The following is a 6,000-nucleotide window of genomic DNA, read 5'->3' as shown; positions in this document are numbered from 1 at the left end:
CAAACCCTGACCTCTATTGCATGGATAGAAAAGAAAACATCTACACAAACTGGAATCATTTATTTGGCCCCAATCTAGTATTCTTTACTGTTTAGGGTAAATCAAGAGAAGCACTTTGTGTTTAAATTTAAACAGGAAACTTCACCAGGAAGTAAAGTAAAACAATACATTTTGAAGAGAAAAATCTCTGTTTGATATCTTTCCTCACAGCTAAACCAACTCAGTGCTTTATTGATTACTGAAGAGCATTTGTGTGTCAGCTGGGGATGGGGGTGGGGAGCTGGTTCAGTCAGCCAGGCTGTTGAATTCCCTGAGATGTAGGCAATGCAGGCAGTCAATGCACCCTCATTATGGATAGTGTCCCTAACCCTCAGAAGAATTTAAAAAAAAAAAAAAAAAAAAGCCCAGTGAATTGGATTGCATTACAGGGAGGGCAGTAGAGACACAGGGGACTAAGAAAGACAAGGAAGGGGGAAGAAACTCAGGAACTGCAGGGGCAAGCAGGAGAAAAGAAAAGGGCATAGAAAATAAAATTGGAAGGGGAGAGGCAGAGTAAATGGAGAGGCCAAAACCAAGAAAGAATGGTAGACAGGAAGGAGAGGTAGAAGGACAAGAAGGAAGTGTAAGCACTGAGAGGTGGAAAAGAGGAGGCCCCTGATGTACAGCCTGCCACTGTGGAGCACCATGAAGAGTGAATATGTTTCAATAGACCTGAGAGGGGCTTATGGAGGCACTACCTGGGAGACTGCACCTGAGGTGTAGGGGAGGGGTCTGTGTGTGTATGAGGCAAAACGCAGGTGTGGGATCTACATGGGTGGAGGAGACATTTGGTATGAGAAGCTGCAAGACAGGTGGGTGTCTCTGAGACAGGGGCTGCTTTGGGGACAAGGGAGAGGGTGTAAAAGTGAGGCATGGCTGATGGAGACGCGGAGGGGTGGGGAGAGGAGGACTGGGCTGTAAGGTGGTCTCCAGGAAATACGGGGATGAGGGGGAGAAGGCCATACTGAGACACCCAGTGAGGAGAGGAGGATGGAAGCAGGCAGAGGCGCTGGGTCGGAGGAGGCACAAGCTGGAGGGGGAAGGATGTGGTGGCCCTGGGAGAAGGGGACACTGGGGATGGCGTTGGGTGGAAGAAGGCGGCTCTGGGGTTCACTTCAGGATGGAGGCTGCGGCCGGAACCCGTGTGAGGTGCGGGGGGGGGGCGCTCAGCGGCAGGGAGGTCGCTACTAAACGCGCGTGGGACGCTGAGGCAATGGCCGCGGAAGGGCGTTAGGCGCGGGGAGTGGCGGGAGGCGGGGGGTGGGCGTGGGGTTTGAAGTGGAGTCACCCGGGGCTGGGAGGGAGCCGGACCGGGAGTTTGCCGTGCCGGGAGCTGAGCCTGCACCGCCTGCCTATCGTTGCTGTCAGAGCCCGGAGCAGGTGCTTTCCTGAGCGAGCTGCAGCCCCAAGTAAGTCTGTCCTCCTCGCTAGCAGCCTGCCATGCCGGGAGCAGCGCTGCCTGCTCGGCTGCAGAGCTCCCGGGCTCCCCGACCTAGCCGGGGGAACAGGAGCACTTCCCAGTGAGGGGCTGCGAGCTGCAGCCTAGACGCGGCATCCCCTGGAGCCCTCTGGGCGGGTGGGGGTGAGCATCGCTCCCACGCGGAGCTGCTGCACCTCAGGATTTGGGGGAGAGGGACGGAAAGCGAGTGAGTTGGCCCGTGTTTTACCCCCCCCCCACCCCCGATATTTTTCAATCTTTATTTCCAAAGAGTAGCTATTTGCAGACTGTCTGGAGGTGAGACACCCCTACACACACACACAGTCCTTCTGGGGTTACATAGGTGCTGGATCATAATGTCAGTGAGTAGAAAGATTTGCTACATTTTTAAAAAAGGGAAATCGGTGCTTGGAAAAAGTCCTGTGTGTGTGAAAGAGAGAGAGAAGGAGTGTGTGTGTGTGTGTGTGTGTGTTTTGTTTTGGTGTGTGTGTGTGTGTGGGGGGGTCCTTTCTTTCTCTGGGTTTGGTCGTTTCGTTGCATTTCTCTGGGTGGGTCTCTTTTCTCTTGGCTCATTGTTTTGCAGTGTTATTTCCATCCGTGCCAGTGGCCGAGAGACAGGGACGCTGCTGATGGTCTCTAAGCGTGAGGAGATGGCAGGGTTCTGTACTTTGCTGAGAAGGATTGGTCTGGGGGTAAAACTGATTTCCTCACCACAATCTCAGGATAGATGAGGGATTATGAATAAAGCAGACAGCTACTGGCTTTGAGCGTAAAACTTAGAGCCTGTTCCCCCCGTAAAGGAAGCACACGTTGGAGATGAATGAAAGCCTCTCTGTAAAGCCAGTAAACGCATTTTAGGGGGATGCAGTTTAATAATGGATATTTTTTTATTTTAAAATATTGGTATAAGAGATTCAGTGTATATAATCTCAGCACAAATATGTACAATACAGTATGTGCTTTTCTTTCTATGCACTGTGTATGTATTTGCACCTATACACCTTCTATGGTTTTTCTCTTGGTTTAATTCGTTCAGGATGTTTCCACTTTCCAATTATTCTCTCAGCTGGAGTGCTCAGCAGTTTCTACTTGATGGGCTGAGGAATTCTAATTTTTTTAATGATGTTATCCACTTCTCAGATCTTACTGTATATCATAGACATGCTATTAAAGATTCCTCTCTCCACCCCCCAGTGTCCACATGAACTTCTCCTAGCACTAATGCATGTGCACCCAGAGCAGAATAGATCAATACAATATTGATGCACATATATCACACACATACACCTTTCAAATAATGTGTATAACTGTATACACACATACAGTTTCCCCTTCCTGTTTATAATTCCATCCCCTGGTCACTTTGTTTACTTCCCCCACAAAGGGGGTTTGATTTAGCTAAACAAGATGTTAGTGATTAAAAAAAAATTTTTCTTTTGCTAACAACTGGTACAACTCGTAACACGAAATTGTTCATGTGCATCAAGTGGTGCTGGGTGTAAATCCCAATAGACTCTAACATATCTAATGCCCTGAATGTATTTTGGTTTGTCAGTTCTTGACGGACTTGCTAAGTGCTCCAGTCTGCTGAAGCTTAGTTTCTAGCCCCCAGGAGAAACACGTTAGTTATATGAAAACCTCTGTCTAACTCAGAGCTTGATTTCAAAGGGAAAATCCACGACATAGAACTGGTGTTATGATTAGAGAAAGTGATGTGTAATTTATTTGAAGAAATAGGAAATTCAGAAGTGACTTATATTTCATTTTATAAGTATTTTACCAGCGCTAGATGTCTGTTTTATCTATCATCATTGTACCCATTTATTATTTCTCTTCTTTAGTAGCAATCTGTTTTCATTTTTCAATTTATTGTCCTTTTCACATTGATTTTTATTGATTAAATGCTTTTGTTTGCCCGTCATCATAGCTGTCTGTCCCTAATTCAACCTTTAACAGTATTTCTAACTACTGTTCAGTTTGTCTCCATCTTATATAAAAAAAAAAGCATCTATCCAATTGTCCTCTTCATTTTAGAGCACTGAATTTGTATTATTGCGCACAGCGTTGATCTTTCTATTGTACATTTGTTGTTGTTGTTCTTTTCAAATGTTAGAATAACATGGACCATTTCAAGCAGATTTTGATTGAGATAGAGTGAAATATAAATTTGACTACCCTTAATGGCCCTTTTAGCTCCTTGCATACTACTTGCGTTCTCTGTTCCCCAGACTCCAAATTATAATGCAATATGAATGGTAAGTCAGTACATCTATCTTTGTTAATGAATTTATTCATTAATAGTCTTGATCATACTTTTGTCAACAAAATGTGGGTCTAGCAATCAGCAGATTCATGTTTTGCAAAATTCATATTTGATTAAATGCGGCATTAAAATATGTACAACTTGTATGAATGATTTAAAAATCATGTAGAAGTTCAGAAGTAAATAAGAAAAGGTTTAATAGATTGTTGGAGATCCAGGGTTTTCTTTCTTTTGCAAAAGAGGCTTTATCAATGTTTATTGAATTTGCTTGTCTGCATGAAGAAAAGAACTGTTGTTTTGTTATGTAGCAGCTGTAAGAAGATTGACAGCTACAAACTGAAAATCTATGAAGGATCTGTCCATGACAATTTTGAGTTTATTTAGATGTCCTACACATCTTATCATTTGCAAAATTATATAAACAAAGATACATTTGTGGAGAAGATATAATATATAGATAGTATACTATAAAGATTCTGAAGCTTATTGGGATAATTGGCAGAGTGTGGTCTTGTCTGGGATGTGACAATTAATTTAAATCTTATTAAAATATGAATACACAATTTAAAATTAGAATATATACAAGAAATACTTATTTTAACCATGCTGGCTTAACTGGAAGTATATTAAGTGTAATAGCCTATTTATTGAGATAAAGAGAACATCATTGATGTCATGGCGTGCTTTGCATGTTTAAACAGAATCTAATGAATTACAAACATTCATTACACTACAAGCAATTGCTGAAACTTCTCAGGACCCCAAAATAGAGAGTTATTTGTATACTGCTGCTCACATGTTTTCTGATTTTGGATTCACTGTAAAAACAGAAATAAATAAAAAAGCCATTGTTTTTAAATGAATTCTCTACTAGCTCTAAATCTTTTGTTGGTCTACTCCTGTCTCATAAATTTATGTTTAAATACCTCGAACGTCTTCAGGTTATAGAACTTTCTGTTGAGAAGTGTGGGAAAGCTGCATGGACGGAGCAGCCTTTATTAAATCTTGTAAGAGTAGAGGACATATAACACACTAGGGAAGGTCAGGTTTTACTAAATGTCTGAGACTAGAATGAAGATTGTTCCTTTGACCTTTCTAAATTCAAGCTATGTACTAATTTTAAAGGGCATCTTATATAAATATTGGTAATCCACTGCCTGGCTGCACATATCAAGATGCAAAAGAAAGATTAGGTCAGTACTTCTTGGACTGTTATACATAAATATTTATTTTACTTTAACAATTCACTTCTACTTAAGCGTGAGTATTATTAAAACAGTTATTGTCTTACTGTGACTTTTGTTCTGTATGGGCTTGATTGAAAGCCCACTGTAGTCAATGGAAGCGGGCCATATTTTTAGGCCAAGATTTTCAGCAATGAGTTGTGATTTTTGGGTGCCTCAATCTGTAGATACTATGGGGTCTGAAGAAGAATTATCTACATAGCAAGTTAGTGTGTAGCAAGGTAGGGTGTGAATCTTCAGCATACTAAGTTGCCAAGCAGTAATTTGCTGTAGAGAAACGTCCAGAATATGGGTATCAGTACTTTCTAAAAATCAGGCACCCTTAATAAGTCTCAAGTTTGGCACCCAAAAATAGAACACCCCTCTCGCCCTCCCTCCCCCCGGCTGCCAAAGTAACAAGCCACTTTTGAAGATCTTGGCCTGCAGAAATTGGAGGAGAGAGTAAGTAGGATAAGGAGAACCTGCTAGAACTGTCCATTATAAGAATTTTTATTTTGATATTGTCAACAGTAAAGATTTTGTAATGTCAGTTCAGATTTTGGCCAGCAACACTATATACCTACTTTTGTGTATATATGTGAGAGACTGCATGATGGTGTTCTGGAGTTACAAGATTTTATTGGTATCAATTTATAATGGCCACATTAATCATAAGTAATAAGTCACGTGTGACGTACGCAAGTTATCCCTAACAAGTGCCAATAAAAACCTCATACCATGCTATCGTCCAAAGTATTCTGCATATGCCTTATATTTTAAAGAAAATCTATTTTCAAAACGTCTTAGACAGATTTACAAAAATGTCTATTTTTCGTATCCCCTTTTGTAAAGCTGGAAGAGACTTAATTGCCACTAGTTCACTGCACAGAAGGGGAAAAAAGTTATAACTAATACCTGTCCTCTGGATGCCTGTCCTTCCTGTATGATAAAGGGTAGTAAGGAAGTATGGGGTCCACTGTTGGTGGGGATTGTCAACGTTTCCCTTCAGGTGGTCTCTTAAGGAGGCAACCGTGAAA

General features: G+C 41.9%; 1 protein-coding gene across 1 annotated transcript in view; it reads left to right on the top strand.

Moving 5' to 3' along the window:
- The first annotated feature begins 1,374 nt into the window (after positions 1-1,374).
- Positions 1,375-6,000, top strand: part of SEMA6D (semaphorin 6D) — a 302,415-nt gene continuing 297,789 nt past the window's right edge. The window contains exon 1 of the mRNA XM_054041559.1: positions 1,375-1,448. The gene's annotated coding sequence lies outside the window, so the exon portion shown is untranslated. The remainder of the gene's footprint in view (positions 1,449-6,000) is intronic.

Source organism: Malaclemys terrapin, chromosome 10 (assembly GCF_027887155.1).
Source record: "Malaclemys terrapin pileata isolate rMalTer1 chromosome 10, rMalTer1.hap1, whole genome shotgun sequence".
In the NCBI taxonomy this organism is placed as follows: domain Eukaryota; kingdom Metazoa; phylum Chordata; order Testudines; family Emydidae; genus Malaclemys; species Malaclemys terrapin.
This window is presented reverse-complemented; position numbering and strand designations above follow the sequence as displayed.